This window comes from Canis lupus, chromosome 35, assembly GCF_011100685.1.
Source record: "Canis lupus familiaris isolate Mischka breed German Shepherd chromosome 35, alternate assembly UU_Cfam_GSD_1.0, whole genome shotgun sequence".
Taxonomy (NCBI): Eukaryota; Metazoa; Chordata; class Mammalia; order Carnivora; family Canidae; genus Canis; species Canis lupus.
This window is the reverse complement of record NC_049256.1, coordinates 13,439,100-13,460,782: the sequence shown is the minus strand read 5'-3', so window position 1 is coordinate 13,460,782 and position 21,683 is coordinate 13,439,100. Positions and strand designations below refer to the sequence as shown.

The window sequence follows — 21,683 nt, the reverse complement described above, 5'->3', positions numbered from 1 at the left end:
TCACCACCCATACCTTCTTGTGCCAGGCAAGGGCTAAGGTTCCAATTTCACAATTGAAAAGTACACTCGTTCGTTTTTATCTCTGTGGAGAATTGTATTCCATTCTTTTTTCCCTATTGATCTTTCTTCTGCAACTTTTGTTCCCAACTTTTTTTCTTAAGTAGGCTCCATGCCCAGTGTGGAACACAACAAAGGGCTTGAATTCATGACCCTGAGATCAAGAACTGAGATGAGATCAAGAGTCAGATTGCCTAACCCACTGAGCCACCCAGACCACTTCTGTTCCCAACCTTTCTTAAATCATCTCTTGGGCCTGTGCCTGAATTCATGGTTGAGCAGGAGACTTGTCCCTTTTCCTATGTTGGACACTAAGGGTACCAGGATCCCATTACTGGTATTATAGGTTAAAAGAGATTTTTTGCATCTCATAATCCAATCTGGGCTTCCCACAGTTGGAAGACAGCTGGGACTTGGGGTAGAAGTGGGGAGGTGTGTGTGTGTGTGTCAGGGTAGAGGATGATCATGATTTAATCTTTGCTTGGAACACCTTCATTTGTGGCAGGGCTGGCTGATGGTGTTTATCTGGTGATGAGTCTCTGCACAGCCAGAGTTTGATGTGCTAGGAGACCCTGCTGGGCACCTTGCTGTTCTTTGTTGCTTCAGCAAAGAAAACCAGAGGGATTGACATTTCTTCTCCTTCTTAATAGACAACCAAGGGGGAAAAATCAACAAATTTCAAAATGTCCTCTCTCCCTTGGGACACAAGTTACATTTATTGTACATACAAATTTTTCTGTATTTTTTCATCAGGCATCACAGGATGACCATTCAGATTTGTCACTTTCTCAGCCTGCAATCCCTGTAGTGGTAGGAAGTAGGTTACTGAGAAGTCACTTAACTCCTCCAGCCAATTTCTGGCAGGTGAGGAAGGTAAGTCTACAAACTAAATGGAGAAGTTGGAGAATGTGTTCTTGAAACAAGAGGATGTGCTGAGCATTAAGAAAGCAAATTTAAATATAGGAGCAATGAACTCTGAGAAACTGCTCCTGCTTCCAGTGTAGACAAAACCTTCCCACCCCCTTCTTGCTTCAGGCCAATTTCTGTCACAACCCACAGGAAGCAACCAAGCAGGATCCCTGTTGGACAGTGGAATGCAGCCCCCAGCATTCACCTCAGGTTGCCTGCTTGTCGGAGTAGGAAGAGTGAGAATATTCTTGTCCATCTAGATTCTTACATAGGATCTTGACCTTTGTTTCCGAGTTTTAAAACGCTGGATTTCAAAGCAAATAGAATATAGTCCCAGAGACCTAATGTGTTTGCAAATACGGCAACTAAGAAACAAAACAAAACCCAGTCTACTGTGATGAGAGTCTTCAGGCTATCATTTGACAATTCTCCCTGCATTCTTTGATCCTGAAGGAGATCCAAATGTTCATTATGAATGCTGTTCAGAAAAATCTGGGCTGAAGCAGAGAAAATGACTTTTATCACCAAACATCAGTTGGTGTGACAGCATCTGTAAATCTGTCTCAAAATAGGGTGCTGAAGAAAATGAACAGTAGCATGAGAAGGCCATGGAGGGAGAGGTGGGCAGACACAGGGACACATAGCCCATGTTTTCTTTTTTTTTAATAATAAATTTATTTTTTATTGGTGTTCAATTTGCTAACACACAGAATAACACCCATTGCTCATCCCGTCAAGTGCCCCACTCAGTGCCCACCACCCAGTCACCCCCACCCCCCGCCCTCCTCCCCTTCCACCACCCCTAGTTCGTTTCCCAGAGTTAGGAGTCTTCATGTTCTGTCTCCCTTCTCTTCTATGCCCTTTCACTATTATTTATATTCCCCAAATGAATGAGAACATATAATGTTAGTCCTCCGACTGACTTATTTCACTCAGCATAATACCCTCCAGTTCCATCCACACTGAAGCAAATAATGGGTATTTGTCATTTCTAATGGCTGGGTAATATTCCATTGTATACATAGACCACATCTTCTTTATCCATTCATCTTTCGATGGACACTGAGGCTCCTTCCACAGTTTGGCTATTGTGGACATTGCTGCTAGAAACATCGGGGTGCAGGTGTCCCGGCGTTTCACTGCATCTGTATCTTTGCGGTAAATCCCCAGCAGTGCAATTGCTGGGTCGTAGGGCAGGTCTATTTTTAACTCTTTGAGGAACCTCCACACAGTTTTCCAGAGTGGCTGCACCAGTTCACATTCCCACCAACAGTGTAAGAGGGTTCCCTTTTCTCCACATCCTCTCCAACATTTGTGGTTTCCTGCCTTGTTAATTTTCCCCATTCTCATTGGTGTGAGGTGGTATCTCATTGTGGTTTTGATTTGTATTTCCCTGATGGCAAGTGATGCAGAGCATTTTCTCATGTGCGTGTTGACCATGTCTATGTCTTCCTCTGTGAGATTTCTGTTCATGTCTTTTGCCCATTTCATGATTGGATTGTTTGTTTCTTTGGTGTTGAGTTTAATAAGTTCTTTATAGATCTTGGAAACTAGCCCTTTATCTGATACTGTCATTTGCAAATATCTTCTCCCATTCTGTAGGTTGTCTTTTAGCTTTGTTGACTGTATCCTTTGCTGTGCAAAAGCTTCTTATCTTGATGAAGTCCCAATAGTTCATTTTTGCTTTTGTTTCTTTGGCCTTCGTGGATGTATCTTGCAAGAAGTTACTGTGGCCGAGTTCAAAAAGGGTGTTGCCTGTGTTCCTCTCTAGGATTTTGATGGAATCTTGTCTCACATTTAGATCTTTCATCCATTTTGAGTTTATCTTTGTGTATGGTGCAAGAGAATGGTCTAGTTTCATTCTTCTGCATGTGGATGTCCAATTTTCCCAGCACCATTAATTGAAGAGACTGTCTTTCTTCCAGTGGATAGTCTTTCCTCCTTTATCAAATATTAGTTGACCATAAAGTTGAGGGTCTACTTCTGGATTCTCTGTTCTGTTCCATTGTCTGTTTTTGTGCTAGTACCACACTGTCTTGATGACCACAACTTTGTAGTACAACCTGAAATCTGGCATTGTGATGCCCCCAGATATGGTTTTCTTTTTTAAAATTCCCCTGGCTATTTGGGGTCTTTTCTGATTCCACACAAATCTTAAAATAATTTGTTCTAACTCTCTGAAGAAAGTCCATGGTATTTTGATAGGGATTGTATTAAACGTGTAAATTGCCCTGTAGCCCATGTTTTCTGTAATTGCTTCCTTGCCTGGCTTTTATGGAAAACTATCTGTAGGGAATGCCTCAGCAGAGAACTGAGGCCATTAGCCTTGCAATTCATCCTTATAGCAAGGCTGGCTGAAGAAAACTTAAAATGCACAAGTGGTTGGGCTATCTATTTTAATCCGTTTTGCTAGACAGTTGCTTAACCATCCACATCGTTTTGCCGGCTTGATCTATCTTGAGAACACCTGCTATCATCATGTCCCATGATCTGAGGGATGGCTGAAGGTCGGGGATCAAGGGGTGGCTCTGATAATTGTGCTCAGGTGGGGCTGCAGACAGTTGTAGACATTCCATTTTAAACTATGCAGAGCTGATTTTGTATAAACTGGCAAGATTTCTGGTCCTCTCTATCATCCATTCATTTTGCACTCTTCACCAGTTATGGTTCTTAACTCACTTCCACATCTTGCGGGCACTACTCAACTCTCTGAGATTTTTTTTTAAGATTTTATTTATTTATTCATGAGAGAGAGAGAGAGAGAGAGAGAGAGGCAGAGACACAGGCAGAGGGAGAAGCAGGCTCCGTGCAGGGAGCCCAACATGGGACTCGATCCCTGGTCTCTAGGGTCATGCCCTGGGCCGAAGGTGGTGTTAAAACGCTGAGCCACCTGGGCTGCCCAACTCTCTGAGATTTGGCTTCTAGCTTGCAACCTGCACAATGACGTGTCGTCACATTCAGGGCATGTGTTCGATCCTCATCCAGTTTCACATGGTAGCACACTCCCTCACTTCAAATATCTGCTTTTTTCCCCCCCATGCATCTCTGACCATTTTGTCTCCATGTCCTTTGGAAGGTTTTGTTTGCCACCCATCATTACAGTTGGTATACCTTATTCTAGTGTCAACCTGGTGTTTCTTTTCTCATCTTATTATCTCTCTACATTGCCCATTCTCATGTGTATAACCGTGAGATACTGCTAGATACTGGTAAAGCCAAATCTGTCTAGCACAGAATTTTCTCCTGAAATTCAGTTGTTTAGTAAGTCAGGATGGACCTAATGATCTAAATTCCAGCTAGGTATCAACTCCACTACAGTTAAACTCAACTGGTCCCACACTGACATCATCTTCTTTAGCTTCCTATGTTTCCTCCAGGTTGACCATCTCTCTGATGCAACAAAATGGGGGAGCAGCCTTGATTCCTCCCTCCCTCCTAATCTCCCACAGAAAATGAATCTCCAAACACAATCAATTTTTTACTGTATAATTGTTTCTTCAAGTCATCACATCCTCTCTTTACCTTACAATCCCTATCCTAGAATAGATACTCTGTGGTGGAGAGTATAGTACCAGCCCCCTAATCACTTTACCAGCCTTTGGTATTTTCCCTTTCAAATCCATCTTATGCAAAGGCAATGGAGTGATCTATCCAAAGTATTAAGCCAATTCATCCTTCACTGACTTTCCAGGACCTTCAAAATGAATCCCAAGCTTCTTTACATGTGTGTCCCTCTGTCATCTGGCCTCTGCACCTCACCTCTGTATTTCACACTTGAGTGATACTGAAATCCTTGTGTTCTGCATACACTGATCACTTTTTGCGTTTCTGCTTTTGCTCACACTATTGCTCTACCTTGAAAGTTTTTTTTCCTTTCCTTCCCCCATTTTGATATTCTAATGCTTTACAAATGACTTCAGGTCCTACTTCTTGGAGAAGTTTTTTGCAGTTCTATCCTCCCTGCTCCCCGTACCCACCTGTTATGGGATTGTAGGAAATCCCAAAACTTGTATGTTTCTTTTTTGCCTAAATGGACAATGATGCTCTGCCATGTTTCCATCTCTCTCCCACTAGATTTTGAGTTCCCAAGGTCAGAACCTATTACTTTCATCTTTGGGTGACCAAAGCCAAGTGCAGTGCCTGAACAAGCAAGAACCCCATTAGTGATTGCTGAGTGACTGAATCTGTGAACATCTTTGGTTGTTAGTTTCTTTCAGTAATTTAAAGTACAGGAAAAAAAATAAAGTACAGGAAAGAGGAAAGACTAGGAAAGGTATAAAAGAACATGTCATTTGTCATTGTTGCATCTGATTGTAAGTGTAATAGCTTTAAAAGAAGCACTAACTGATGTGGCAACGTAAAGGAAGGAATGGAATGTAGTCAGGATGTGAAATGGGCAGGTGAGGGTTTAGGAAACACACTAAGGAGGGCCAGGCATTTAAGTGGGAGCTTGAGGAGTATAGCAAGAGATCTGTCTAGCTAGTAGAAATGGGCCCTGGAACACCGTCTAATGTAAGTCCTCTTTCGTGTATAATAAGACACAGAACAGCAATGAAAAATGCAGTTGTTTGTAAAAAGGCTAATTCTTTTGCTCATTCCAGTGGGCAGCTAATGAAATACAAGGCTCTTATTTAAGGATGGCACTTTGGAGAGGGAATCCCTGTGAGAAAACAGAGAAAAGTAGTAGGAAAGCACTCTAGGAAGAGATTTACACAATTCGATGGAAGAATGTCAATAGACAAGAATACTCAGTTCAAGTCATAAGCCGGCCCTCCCAGCTCTCTGAGAGATGGTCGCTGTTTTCAGCACCACGGCTTCCCAGCAGGAAGCCACCATGCATCAAAAGTACAAAATGGGTTTCTCTCCAGATACACCTGTGCATTCCCCTTTCAGTCATGGCCACGGAAGCATTGGCTTCTTTGGTTAAGTTTTGTAAGGGGCATAAGTCTTCAAAAAGGTGAAGTCATTGGAGAGAAAGAGAGAAATGTCATCCCAGGCAAGGAATATCAGGAGCTTGAAATGAGAGTGAGTACAGGTGATAAGTCATTTAGCCTGTAGAGCATGGTAATAATGGGAGACACAACTGGAAAGTTGTATTCAGTGAAATGGTACGATATTTGAACTCTAGAATTTTCCTCCTAGGCTATATGCGTATGCACGTATTCCACAGATCTCTCAGTGAATATCCAGGGTCCACGGTGGCAGATAAAAGGGCCACATAAAAGGCACATAAAAGGAGGTCAGAACTAAGGCCACCGGCCACAGTTTTACTGCAGTTGAGACCTGCAGTGAGTCAGGTGGGGACACTGCTACTGTCACCACTAAACAATCTGATGAGTTGGGTGCCTGCTGCCCCAGCCCTGGAAAGCAGGTGGCTCCTCTGTACTTTTGCCACTGTGGCCCCTGGGAAGGCAGAGCAGCTCTTGCCTTTGCTGTTGTCCACCACAAAAGCTTCCCGTAGGCACATCTTTTTACCTTTAGCTCCTCATTCAGTCTTGAGTGGGTACATTTGATGACACAAGCCATGGCTAGGGGCTCAAGCTATCTCCAGTAGAGCCCTGGTGTTTCCTGTCCTCACTGGGAGATGACTTTGCTTCTCAGAAAAACTCATAGGGTAGAGATTTCCTGAAATACAGAAGGGACTAGGAAATTTAAAAAAATATTTTTAAAGACAGATTTCAACATAGTCTTATTTAAGTCAAATTTTTATATTGTTGTAACATTCCCTTGCTAGGGTTCATTCCCTTGCTAAGAGTAAGGTTGGGAATTGGAGCAATATATTGTATCAATTCCATATTAACTCAATAATATTACAAGCTATTATTGGTTTTATAGCCAGGCAGTCTCCAACCTCAGAATGAATTTGTTTAACAAATTTTACTTAAAGATTGGTTTGGAACTCATCTTTTTCAAAGATATCAAATTTTTGTCATGTAGTCTTCTGGGCCAGGAAACAAAGTTGGGTTTAACCCTAAATGTATCTTAAGTATAGTATAAAAATATTCATTTATGTGTCAGTTGCTTTTCTTTTCTTTCAAAGATTTTATTTATTTATTTATTTGAGAGAGAGAGAGAGCACAGGGATGGGGAGGAACAGAGGGAGAAGATAGACTCCTCGCTGACTGGGGAGCCTGATGCAGGGCTCAATCCCGGAACTCTGAGATTATGACCTGAGCCAAAGGCAGACGCTTAACCAATTGAGCCACTCAGGTGTCCCTGTGTCAGTTGCTTTTCAAATTCAACTTTTCATTCATCTCTCTTCTGCAATTGCTTCTTAATTCATTTTTGTGCAGTATATCTATATCTGGGATTACAGTCCCTGAGTTCTTTGTATATTCCAAAATATTTATGTCATAATATATGAAAGACTGCTTAGATGGGTGTATAATTCACTCTTTCTTCAAGGATTTTGAGGCATTTTTTTGTGGCAAAGTCTGAGACGCAGTCTGATTCTTTTTCCTTTGATATTTTTGCTTACAACTTAAAGATTTCTTATCTTTATTTTTTTTTACAGATTTTATTTATTTATTCATGAGAGACACACAAAGAGAGAGTAGAGACACAGGCAGAAAGAGAAGCAGGCTCCATGCAGGAAGCCAGATGTGGGACTCGATCCAGGGACTCCAGGATCACGCCCTGAACCAAAGGCAGACGCTCAACCACCGAGCCACCCAGGTGTCCCTATTTCTTATCTTTAAGGTCCAGTGATATTAATTGGTTATCCAATCTCTGCCACTTCTACGTTCTTCCTCCATCCTCAAATTATTTTTCATACCTTCTCTTCCTCTTCAGAAAGAAGAGTGGAGCTCACTTTGGGCTGGCACTCCAGCCTTATCTACTTGTGCCTACTTTTGACCCTGCATTGCCAGTTATCCTATCATATGAATATCCAACTGCCTTTCTCCTGGGTCACTTTCTTCTGAGTAACCATGCCTACCTGCTCCTCATCATGAAAAGTATTTTTTTTTCTTTTCTCCTGCTCAAGCTACAAGGAACTGCTGGTTTTTTTCCTCACTTTTGCCTTACCACCAAATTCATTAAAAGATAAATGTCTAATTGTTATATAAATAATGAGACCTAGCTACCCATTCATTCATCAAACATCTTCAGTTCTGCTGTTAGCATTTCTCCCTACATGATTGAAAGCTTCCTCATTAAACTACAGTTTCTTAAAGCTCAGCATCCCTCATATATCCCGACTTCTAACACAATGCTTGCTATACTTGTGTATTTGTGTGCGTGTCTGAATCTTTAAAGGTATTTATTAAAAATTGAGACTTATCCCAGAATTCTCTGTGGCCACCCACTTCTATTAGCTTCACATTATCTGGCCTAATAGGCAAAGAATGAAAAAATGAGCAGATGAGGAGAGGAAAAGCAATATATTGCAGAAGAAAGGCTTGTTCTGCTACAAACGCATGCTTCAGCAATTCCATTTGTAAAATCTGTTGGAGGATATGGAAAATAACTTAAAAAATAAGTAGTTAAATCAAGACCACAAACTCCATCCCACCCTATCTCTGCTTTCTTTGCTACTTTCTTCCTTGAGAGCGAATGGACTCTCAGAGCTTTAGTTCTCACCTTGATTTAGGCAGCTGACTCCCAAAATTATGCCTCTGACGTGGATTGTCTTATGAGCTCTCAAAACCTTTTCCATTTTTCTATCTGACATCCTTGTTTGGTAGGCTTAAATCTAATTATGTCCAAATTTCAACATCAAACTTTTTTTAAAAAAAGATTTATTTATTTATTTGAGAGAGAGAGAAAAACAGAGAGCATGAGCAGGGGGAGGGGCAGTGGGAAAGGGAGAGAGAGAATCTCAAGCAGATTCTATGACCAGCATGGAGCCTGATACAGAGCTCAATCTCATGACCCCGAAATCATGGCCTGAGCTGAAATCAAGAGTTGGGTGCTTAACTGACCGAGCCACCCAGGTGCCCCAACCTGAAGCCCTTATGAAAACAATTTCTATCTTCCTTTTGATTACTCTCTTTTCATGACCATTTGTATTGGCCTCCTGATTACTCAAGCCCCTTGACTTCTTCCAACTTATCAATAAATCACTTGTCAGGTTATTTCTTTTACATTGGTAATAGTCTTCCTATCACTTTCCTCCTTCCTATTCTCATAGATATTGAGGCTTTAGGTCTTTATTTCTCCTTGGCCTAGGTATTTAAACAGTATCTCCCTGTATCTCCTGTCTATCCATCTTTCCAACCATTATGTACACTGCCTCCAGAATAAGATTTTCTAAAACATTCAGTGGCTCTCTATTGCCACCAAATAAAGAAAAAAAAAAAAACCCTCAGGAAACAAAAGCAACAAGAAAATAAAATCTTCCTCTGGTTTCCAAGGGATTCTGTGATGTGATCTCCTCTTATTTTTCTATCCATCACTCTAAACCAAACTATATTCAGTATTCTGGCTCCTTCCCTGGGCTCTGTATCTGTGCCAGGAAATCATTCTATAGAGTGTTCATCTCTCTGGATGAAATGGTATTCAGTGCTCATGATAAACATCACCTCCTTAACAAAGGCTTTCATGATTCCCTGACCTGGTTATGACCTTTTTCCTTTGCACTGCCTTATAACATTGTCAGGACTCTTCTTGTAACATTTATTCTGCCAAAATATATTATGGTAATTAGTGAACCTGTGATGTGTCACACAGAGTGCTAGTGTGCAAAAGCCAGGAGCCATATCTGACATATGCCCATGTTTCCCATGGTACTTGCCCCTGAGTTCCACATTAGTGATCTCAATTTTTTTGAATTGCATACTTCCATAATTTAAAAAAGGTTGTGAGTTGTCTTGTGTCCCCAGAAAGATATATTTAAGTCCAAACCCCTAGTACCTGTGACTAATCTTATTTAGAAATAGGGTCTTTGTAGATGTAATCAAGTTGTGTTCCTATTAGATTAGGGTGGGCTAAGTACAACGATTGGTGTCCTAACAAGGAGAGGGAGCTTGGGAGACACAGAAACACACACACAGAGGGGAAAAAGCGATGTGAAGAAAAGGCAGAGATTAGAGTGTTGTAGCCAAGAGCCAAGGAACACCAAGGGTTGCTAGAAATCAGTGGAAGGAAAGAACACTTATAAAGAAGGATTTTTTCCTATGGCCTTCTGTGGAAGTATGGTCCTGTTGACACCTTGATTTTGAACATCTAGCCTCCAGAATTTGAGAGAATAAAGTTCTGCTGTTTTAAGCCATCCAGTTTATGGTAATTTGTTATGGCAACCCTCGGGAATTAATATAAACACTACAGACACATAACTAATATATGACATGTCTTACTACTTGTACATATTATATACTTCAAGTATTATACCAATACATTATATACATTTAAAAATATATACATAGATTTTTTAAAGTATGAGAAAAATGTAAATAGGCTATTATATTTTATCCTGTATCTCAATGTGCATTATTGGATCCTCTGTAGGTATCCAAGGACTGCAAGTTAGTAGATGCTTAACAAATGTCTGTTGAGTTGAATTAATCCTCTTGAAGCTGGATATAACTGTTTTGACTTTTCAGATTGAGTTTCATTTTGTTTTTACTTTTTAATTTTATTGCATTATGATCAGAAATGTAATTGATATTACATTGAATTCTCTAGAATTTTTGAAGCTCTCTTTCTTGCCTAAATTCATAGTTCATTACTGTGAATATTTGGTGTATGTTTGGTACAAAGGTATATGTATATTTAAATTATATACCTGTAAGTTGTGTTGTCTTTTTTCTTTTTTCTCTGCATGAGCTATATAATCTACATTCTACTCTGGAAAGGGGTTATTAAAATATTCAGCTACCAGTTGACTAATCTGTATCAATTTTCCTTTATTTATTTAAGACTATATAGTTGGATGCAGTTATAGTCTTTGGAGTCTTATTTGATTATCTCTCTTCTAGTAAATAATGTCTCTCTTTGATTTCTAAGAATTTTTGTCTTAAATTTTATTTTGACTAATATTAAAGTGCCTAAAATGTGTTCTTTTAACTCATATTTATCTGGTAACTTATTTTCAATCATTCAATATTCTTTTATTGTAAATTTATCTCATACACTATATTGCTATGTTGCATTTTGTTTTGTCTTGTTTTTAATTCAATCTGAGCTGTTTTATCTTTTGATCTTAATTTATTTCATTTATATTTATCATGAATACTTTTTTCTGTTATGTTTCTTAGCATATATATATATATATATATATATATATATATATATAAATACATTTTCCTCTCTGGGACTCCTATATTACACAAATGTTTTCAGTCCCCTACTTTTCCTAGCATAGATTGTATTTTCCCCTCCTTCTCTAGGACTTTTACATTAAATAAGCTATTTTTCGTCTCTTTATTTCTTATTAATGCCTTCTTGGAGAATTCCTGGATCTGATATTCCAGTTTAATTAGGTTTTTGACTATACCTATTCTGCCAATTAATCACCTTTTAAGATCGTTCTGTAGCTACCATATTTTTCATGCCCTGTCTCACTAATGGTTCTTATCTCTAACTGCTGACCACAGCACGTATTTTCAATATTCTCCTTTATCTCATTGAAAATTTCTATTGAGCTTATTTTAAATTCTGGTTCTTCATGCTCTTTAATTCTGCTTACTTTAGCTTAGGTTTTCCAGATGTGATCTCACTTCTATATTGCTTGTGCTTTGTGGATGTCTCCTTATTTTCTCCACAAGCTCATGATCTTTTAAATCAGTGAACTCTACCTGCCAGTGAGGTATAGACAGAGGAAGGGACAAAGGCCTCAGCCCTAGCTCCCACCCCTTCAGACTGGTCAGGGAAAGGGGCATATGCCTCTGAGGTTATACCTGAGTTACTGCACATCTACCCTCTTCATAAAATGGTCCTGTTCCTCAGGTACCCTCCAGCACCTCTGTTTCAGGCACTGCTATTTCTGAAGAGTCCCCTCACTTAGTTGTAGTTATCTCACTAAGGGTGGAAGCAGGGTAGGAGGAGGAGGGACTGTATGGAGGGTTGGCTAATTTATCTCACCACTTCTTCTCCCCTTCTCTTCCAAACCAGGTTCTAAAATTTCTCTGATGTTACCTACTCTTCTACCCAGCATTAGGCTGGAATTAAAGTTTTCCTATTCTTCTTCTTTTTTTTTAACTTAAATTCAATTTGCCAACATACAGTACATCATTAGTTTCAGATGTAGTTTTCAATAATTCATCAATTGCATATAACACCCAGTGCTCATCACATCACATGCCCTCCTTAATGCCCATCACCCAGTTACCCCATCCCTCCCTCCACCTCCCTTGCAACAACCCTCAGTTTTTTCCCAGGTTAAGAGTCTCTCATGGTCTGTCTTCCTCTTTGATTTTTTCCCATTCGGTTTCCCCTCCTTCCCTTATGGTCCCTTGCACTATTTCTTATATTCCTTATATGAGTGAAACCACATGAAAGTTGTCTTTCTCCAATTGACCTTTTTCATTCAACATAATACCTGCCAGTTCCATCCACATCCATGTGAATGGTAGGTATTCATCCTTTCTGATGGCTGAGTAATAGTCCATTGTATCTATAGACCACATCTTCTTTATCCATTCACCTGTCGATGGACATCTCAGGTCCTTCCACATTGTGGCTATTGTGGACATTGCCGTGATGAACATTGGTGAGGATGTGGAGAAAGGGGAACCCTCTTACACTGTTGGTGGGAATGCAAGCTCGCGCAACCACACTGGAAAACAGTATGGAGGGTTCTCAAGAAGTTAAGTTTTTCTATTCCACAAGGACAGCAGATGAAATACTGGAGGAGAGAAAAGAACACAGTAAAACATGTTTCCCACCTAGTTCCCTAACCTCTGTTCCTGGCTCTTCACTGCCATTTCTGCTACATACATGGCAACAAAGACTGAGTCTTCTCTCCCCGCAGGGATTCCCTCCATTTCTGTTAGGTTTAAAGCTCTCTGTCACTTCTATTGCATCTAATGCTTTGGGTTCGTGGGAGAAAGCCAGTAGGCTCTGTTACTTCTTTTTCATATATTTTTATGCCAATAACCTGCATATCTCTCCCAGGAAAAACTAATCATATTGCAATAAATGCATCTTTTACCATTGTTATTCGATAATTTAGGAAGGAACTTTCACAAATACACTCAGGTTTCTGAAAGTTGTTAAAAAATAAATAGAACTAAAATCAAATAAATAAATAAATAGAACTATTATGAAGAGTATTAATATATAAATGGTATTAAGACAGGGTTAGCTCCCACTGCTAAGTATTACAAAGGCAGTAAGCCTGGTGAAGCATTTAAAAATCAGAAAGAGCCTCGAGCGGCATATAAGTATCAACATAGAATTGCTCTAACATGTTTTAATATCTTTAGCAAACAAGCAGGCAGGACTCATCCACATCCTCTATAATAGGAGAAACATAGCAAAGATGGGTTTTCTGACAGCCCAGAATTTCCAGAAAGAATAAAGTGCAGTGACTGCCTGCCTTTACAAAGCTTAAACACATATGCGCCTTATAGAACTACAGAGAGAAAACACACAGCTTCCATCAGTCCATCATTTTTAGAAAAGCAAAACTACTACTTTATTAAGGTCATTTTAAAAAGATTGTTGCTTATTCTTTTAAGACAATTGTCCCAAATCACTTTCTTTGAGAATGATACTTGGACTATTTAGGGGTCTTTTGTTTGTTTATTTTTGCCTTCTTTCCTTGAACTGTGAAATCGAAAGATACATGGAATAGAGGAAAACCGTGGAGGTGAATCCAGCCCCTGAGGGCAGCTGTCTCTGGAGCTTGTTGCCTTGAAAGAAGAAGCTGTTTTTTCCCCATTGCACCAGAAAAAGAGCAATTCAAGTGAGCTCGATGGCAAGGCTTTCCCAGACATACTAAATTACTCAAAATTTGCTTCGCTTGCTTTCCAGGTTGTCCTAAGAATTGTGAAAACAGTTGAAAAGACAACGAAAGAGAAATTGAGTCTCTATAGTTATTCAAAAAAAGAAACACTTAGAAATGTCTATTCAGCTGCTAACAACACGAATGGTAAATAAATCTATTAATAATGAAGCATTCTGAACACAAAATATACCTCTCCAATATCCAGAAAAGAATCCATAATCTCAGTTTTTTTTTTTTCAGTTTTTATTACAGTAAAGTTGAATACAATTTAGGCAAATCAATATTTTCTTAAGAAATGCAGTCAGGTTCCAAATGCCTAAGATAATTTTTTGTGCATTCTTTCAAATTGAGTTTCTTAAATAACTGTAAGTGATTTGTCTGCCTAGACATGGGTTTCTAAAACTCCATACCTTTTTCCCTTTATTTTTTATTATATTTTTATAACATGCAGAAAATTTTCAACCATACAGAAAAATTGAAAGAATTTTATAACAAATATTGAATATTCACCAAGATTCTATTGTTAAATTTTACTGTACTCATTTTATCACTTATCTGTCCACTCCTAGAACTCTGTAAAATATCACCATCTACACAGAAAGTTTGCTCATGTCATTCCCAATAAATCTCACCTCCTCTCCACAAAGGCAGGCTAGATTTTCAACTACCTTAGATGTAAAATTCACATTTAAATGCCACTTAATGATGTCGTGAATCCTTATGTCATTTTGAAGTAGTTGGGAATTTACATAATTGTTTTGATTTTTGAAAGCAATCTGTCTAATGAATATTCTGTTTTCTAGACAAACAAACCAGAGCCCACATTCCATGAGAATTACCAATTTCAAATAGAACATATCTGGGTAGCATCACTTTGGGTGAGAGGGTTCAACTCTTTGGGGAGCAGTTCTTCATTTGTGAAGTGGAGATTTAAATACCAACTCTTACAATATTCTCCTTATCTGTAGCAATCAGACAAAGTGAATTATTAATGGCAGTTTGCAGGTGCAGCCTTTGAGATCATGTACCTTCTCAAATAAACATTGTGAACTTTATTTCCTGGAAAATTTGGTAGAATTGCATAGTTGGCTCAGTGTGCTGTTGTCTCATTTTTCTCCTTAAAGGCATTTAAATTCTCCCACTGACAAAGCATGGAGACTGACTGCTTTCAGCCGTGGTCCGTAATAATAACATGCTCATTGTTAGTGCACTCTACTAACACAAGTCAATTTTCTTTACTTAATTTTAACAGTTAATTAAATGGTGGTTTACAAAGAAAATAAAAGAACATTGAGGTCCTTCCCCTACATCCTAGTGTAAGTCTTTTTTGAATTCTTGCCTCAAAACATCCGCAGAAAGAATTGATCAGCTGACCTTCACGATCCAAAGCAATTTCCACTCTGCTAAGTTATTCTGAGTATCAAGCACATGAAACATTCCAGACAAAAGTCCAGAAAAGTGACTGAAGTAACTATTTTGTGTTTATTAAATATCCAAATAAACAGCTTTGATGAATTTTTTATTTCTCAAGTGGTTATCTTGCGATGGTATGTATCTATAAATAAGTATGAATGCTACAGCAGTGATTTCAACTTGAGATATTCAATATGAAAGTCACATTAATTGTAATTAAAATTTAATAGAATTGCTGTTTGCTTGAAGGTCCATATCACACTGTTCTTTAGGGTGGAGAAAACTGAAGCAACCTAAATTTCTAATTGTAAGAGAAAGACTAAATAATTTATGGGACATCACACAATAGGATATTATATTGCCAGCATATTCATAGTTAGTAAACTCTGTATAATATGTTTACAAGTCAGTGTGGAAAAAAGGCAGGAACATGTGCATTATATGGTTTCATTCCTATGGGGAATATAAAAAACAGTGAAAGAGATTATAGGGGAAAGGAGTGAAAAGGAACATATGCATTATAATATTAATATTGCTTGGGCAAGATCATGGGATTATGGTGTTTTTAATATTTTGATTTTCAAATTTCTTTCTTATACTGCTTTGATTTCTCTCAAGTGAACAATAAAGCTTGCAATATACTGCATTGTATTAAAGATGTCCCACTTTAATTTTGTCCAATTACAAAATAGTATGAGCTTTTATTGAAAATACACTGTAGACATGCATAATTTAGAAAATAAGATGGTTTATTTGACATGCTGTTCTAAAATTCTTTTTCTTCATGATATATTTTAGACGGTGACTCATGTCAATTCGTTATATATCCAAGTCATTTTAAAAAAATGACTCCAGAGTATGTCATTGTAAGGATAGAATAGAATTTACTTGTCAAACCTTATTTTTACTTTTTGAAGCCATCTTGCAGTGAAACATCATTTTATGTATGTTTAATTTCTTTGAGTACTTCTACAGATTCAATTCCTATACATGGAGTTGGCTTTTTATAAAGAGTGGAAAATAGAAGGTTGGAAAAGATCAATTCATAATAACAGCAACAGAGATAGTGACAGCCACAAAGTAACTACTATAATCCACATAAAATACTTAACAAATATATTTAACAAGATATATATAGATAAGAAATATTATGCGATGCTACTGAAGGCCATGTATTAATAAAGGGAGACAGGTATTTTTCCTTAGCAACTCAGTGTTATAAAAGTATCATTAATATGTGATTTAAAGTACAAATTAAATTCACCAGTAAGATATTGTTGTATTTTTTTCTTAGCCAAAAAGACTCAATGTTATAAAAATATCACTAATATGTGATTTAAAGTACAAATTAAATTCACCAGTAAGATACTGCTTCATGCACAATAGCTTTATGGTAAATGCTGAACTCTCTTGGAGGCAAGTCTCATTTAATCACTCTTTTCTTTCAGAGTTTTATTGGCTGTTTTCCTTTCTTTCTGATTCCAGGTGAAATTTAGACTTGTCCCATGAACTCCTGAAAACATGCTGCTGGAGTTCTAACTGGAATCACATGGGAATTTGTTACGTTTTTTCCCCAGGTAGTCCACGATTTTAGCTTTGTTTTTGCTCATTGTGAAATTTTTTTTCATAGTTTTCCCTAAATTTGGTGTTTCGACACCAAGCTTATTCGACATAATTTCATCATGTTCACAAAGCACACATTACTCTGATGATTTTAACAAATTTAAATGGGAAAGGGTGATGACTCTTTTCCAATTACCGTTTTGGTAGCTCTTGAGATTATCATAATTTCCCATTGGGTCTATTATCTTACTTGGATGGTAGAGGACCAGCTAAAAGAGAAACAAGTAGGAAAGCAACAATGGGGAAAGGAGGTAGAAAGAACACAGAATGGCCATTAAAAGATTTATTTTTTTAAATAGATTTTACCTATTCATTCATGAGAGTCACAGAAACACAGGCAGACGGAGAAGCAGGCTCCATGCAAGGACCTTGCGGGACTTGATCCCTGGACTCCAGGATCACGCCCCAGTTGGAAGGCAGGCCCAAACCGCTGAGCCACCCAGGGATCCTTGCCATTAAAAGATTTAAATGCAAATCCTGGATTTACCTTTAACTGGTATTGACCTTGGGCTCCTCTGTCAAACTCTGCATTAATTTTCTCTTAGCTTTAAGTTCATCTAATCTTTCTTTCTTTCTTTCTTTCTTTCTTTCTTTCTTTCTTTCTTTCTTTCTTCTTCTTTCTTTCTTTCTTTCTTTCTTTCTTTCTTTCTTTCTTTCTAGATTTATTTGAGAGACAGACAGGGAGAGAGAGCCAACACACAGAAGGAGAGGGAGAAGCAGACTCCATGCTGAGCAGGGAGGAGCCCATGGTGGGGCTCCATCAGAGGACCCTGGGATCATGACCTGAGCAAAGGCAGATGCTTAACCCACTGAGCCACCCAGGTGCCCCTTCCTCTTCTTTTAAAAAATATTTTATTTTTAACTAATCTCTACACCCAAGGTAGAGCTCGAACTTATGATCCTTGCTCCATCGACCAGTCAGCTGCCCCTAGTTTATTCTTTATTAGGTTAAAAACACAGTGTTTGCTACATGCCAACCTGGGTACTAAGAGCTGGAAAATCAGCTCCCTGAAGAAGCAACAGAACATTCAAGTAACATGGTCTTCAATTTCCAATTTCTAGTGTCAGTGTTACTTGTCTTTGGGCATCCTAACCAGTGCTGCCAATTTACATCTCTGGATTGTGGTTTTGCAGGTCCTGGAGCAGGTTTGTGTGTCCAGGGTATGGTTGGCCACAAGGAGCAGAAATAATATTCTCTGCTCCAGGTTTCTCCTCTGTGGAATGTGGGTATTTTCCATATAACCTTCTGTGATTCTCTGACCTAGATGCAGGCACACATTTGACCACCCATCAGAGAGAATCAGAAACATGATGTTCTTGGAATCAGCAGTTCTCATGCTTTAATGTGCCTGAGAATCACCTGGGGATCTTGATAAAAGTAGGTCTGAGGTGGGACCCAAGGCTCTGCGGGCCTAATAAGCTCCTGGGTGAGGTCTGTGCTGCTGTGCCAGAAACCACATTTTAAGTAGAAAGGGGGTAAATCAGTCTAGCAAAGGACTGAGAACGACATGTTCCCTAAGCAGAATAGCCTGCTCGGGCAATCTTGCCACAGCTGGGCAGAGTCACCTAATTGAGCAGCAACAGGTCAGAAATATAATCAATTCTTTCGTGTTGTTCAAATGGCCCTGGAGCATTTTCTTCCCCCGCCCCGTCAAAATGACTCAATACCGAACAACTCCCGCTGTCTTACATCTCAAAGAGGATAATCAAGAAAGAGGTTTTAAGCAATCATGAGCAAAGGAAAAAAAAAATAGTGGAAAAAACCCAAACACCCACACCTTTGCCAAACAGCCAGCACAGAAAAATCAGGGAACCTCTCTGAGGACATATACAAATGTATCTTTGGCCTTTACAATTCCCCAAATTTTAATTTTTTAATTTCCCCAATTGTACTTAAATTAATAGCATGTTTATGATTAATGATTTGGAGAACTCTGAAAACAGTATAAAGTAAAAATTATCTCAATTTTTTTTTTTTTTTAGATTTTATTTATTTATTCATGAGAGACACACAGAGAGAGGCAAAGACACAGGCAGAGGGAGAAGCAGGCTCCATGCAGGGAGCCTGACGTGGGACTCGATCCCAGATCTCCAGGATCAGGCCCCGGGCTGAAGGCACACTAAACCACTGAGGCCCCCTGGCTGCCCTCATATTCTAACATTCAGATATAACCCCTGCTACTATCTTTTTTTTTTTTTTCCCTGCTACTATCTTAAAGAACTTATTTCTGTATATGACAACACACATACACACACACACCATATTTAATTTTACATGACTAAATGCATTCTTCATGTTTTATTGAAAATTGACTGTTTCTGGGGATCCCTGGGTGGCGCAGCGGTTTGGCGCCTGCCTTTGGCCCAGGGCGCGATCCTGGAGACCCGGGATCGAGTCCCACGTCGGGCTCACTGCATGGAGCCTGTGTCTCTGCGTCTCTCTCTCTCTCTCTCTCTCTCTCTCTCTCTCCCCCAGTGTGTGACTATCATAAATAAATAAAAATTTTAAAAAAAGTGACTGTTTCTACAAAAATAAGTTTATCCATTATCCATAAGTCTTAACACCAGCACTTTTTTAAAAAAGATGTATTTATTTATTTTAGAGAGAGACAGAGGAGTGGCAGAGCAGGAGAGGAGAGAGAAAGAGAATCTCAAGTAGACTCTATGCCTGAGCTTTACTCTGGGCTTGATCTCATGATCAGGGCAGGAGGGAAAACCAAGAGTCAGACACTTAAGCTACCCAGGGGGCCCTATACTAGGGCTTTAAATAGCTGCTCAAAATTTCATGGTATTGGTACAGCAGAAGCTTGCTGTTTTTCCTGGCCAAATTATAAGATACATTTTTAAAGAGTGCTTTATTAATTTTATAGACCTTATGAATTATGTAAATTCAAACAATATACATAACTATAGAGCAGAGATATTACCCCAAATTTAAATGTCTGAAACATCTTCTCTAATATTAGGTGAGCAACGTTCCTCCACATTTCTTTTTCTTTTTTTGTTGTGCAGTCACCATCTGCCATCATACGATGTTATTGCAATATTGCTGACTATATCTGGAACATTTTTCAATGCACATGCATATATAGCTAGATCAAAGAAAGACATTTTTGTAAAAACAATGATATTATGCTATGTATATCATATTAAGATTTCACATTTAATTACAAGTGAACATAAGGGAGGAAAGAAATCTGAAGTCAAAAACTGTATAGAATTGTTTTCATACATGAAAAATTATTTCTTCCAGGATCCACCCTTTAACTTTCTGTGGGAACTTCGGCAAGTTATTTCACATTGTCTGGGCCTTAGATTTCTCATCTGTAAAATAGGATTAATGGTACCTAAATCATAGAGTGTTGCAAAGCTAAGAAGAGATAATATAAAGAAAACATTTAGAACAGTGCCTAGGATATAGTGATTCATAAATGTCAGTTATTTTTATATTAGCTCAATTATATAGATTTATTTTAAGGAAAGTTGGTTATGAAAAATATCGGAGAGAGAGTCATGTTTTTGGGTTAGGTCCATTTCTGAAAAAATTCTTTAGCTTTCTGCTATGAAAGGTGGAGGAATTCATCATGTTTTCTCCCCCTCCCTCCCACCTTCTTCCCAATCACATCCTGACTTCTATTTTATTATTTTTATTTAGCTGAGAGTTTTAACATCTACATTCTGTTCTTCACCCATGATTCTAGCAGTTATTTTTTTTTTAAATAGGCACCAAGCCCAACATGGAGCCCAACATGGAGCTTGAACTCAAGACCCCAATATTAAGACCTGAGCCAAGATCAAGAGTCAGTTGCTTAAATCAACTGAGCCTCCCAGGGGCCCCTCCAACACATGTTTAACCAGGTTCCACAATAAAATGAATTAAGTGCTTAATGCTCATCAATTTAGTCCCGTGTCACCCTTTCTGAGATCTTTATTTATATTTTGATTCGTATTTGATTGCATGATTTCACTTTGGCGTAACAGCTTTCAGCAAGGGCCTACGGGTGCACTACCCCATGATTGTTTCCTCAGTAAGAATGTTGGTCTGTTAGTTTAATACTTGAACATAAATTTAAGTTGAGTATTATATTCTTCAGTAGTGCTTTCTCAGATTTTTATAATTTTTTTAATATTCTCCCCTGGAATTCAGCAGCAGTTATTTCTGTCTCCGTAAGTAAACTGCATTTCCCCTGGATGACTAAAGATTTCTTTTCCCTCATTATACTTAATGTCCAGGAACTTCTTTGTGACATGTCCTGATGTAAATAAATCTTTCACAGAGCACAAAATGTCTTTTTGTTCTGCAGATTTAATTCTTCCTATATTTAGGGAACTTTTCTTCTGTTATATTAAAAAAAAAAAACTAATTGCAAAAACTGTCTTACATCTGGATGTAGTCCCAGGGTCCCCAAGACCACCTCCATGTTCACTGATTTATTGAAAGAATTTACAGAATGTAGCAAAGCTCTTATTTGTTATAGGAAAAGAATGCAGATCAAAATCAGCAAAGGGAAGAGGGACGTAGGATAGCATACCAGATGGGACAAGAGCTTCCAGCTGTCCTCAAGAGCTTCCAGCTGTCCTCTCCCAAGGAAGTCATGCAAACAGGGCCCACTGATCCCAGGAACACTGTGTGTCAACATGCAAAGAGTGTTGCCAAACAAGAAAGCTCCACCATGCCCTGGAGTTCAGGATTTCACTGAGGCCAGGTACATGGCCATAGCTGACTGCCCACATAGCTGACCTGTATTTCCAGCTTCTCCAGGGGTCAAGCTGATATCACACATCCAAGGCC

General features: G+C 38.7%; 1 long non-coding RNA gene across 2 annotated transcripts; it reads right to left on the bottom strand.

The window, feature by feature from the left end:
• Window positions 1-13,547: 13,547 nt before the first annotated feature.
• LOC119867614 lies at window positions 13,548-21,528 on the bottom strand. Of its 2 annotated transcripts, none has more exons than XR_005384151.1 (3): window positions 21,424-21,528; window positions 19,819-20,215; window positions 13,548-13,887 (listed from the first exon to the last, which is right to left on the bottom strand). It is a non-coding gene; the product is annotated as an uncharacterized LOC119867614 (long non-coding RNA). The 2 variants fall into 2 exon arrangements; XR_005384152.1 differs by having other exon boundaries at window positions 19,819-19,983; window positions 21,424-21,518.
• Between the last annotated feature and the right edge of the window lie 155 nt (window positions 21,529-21,683).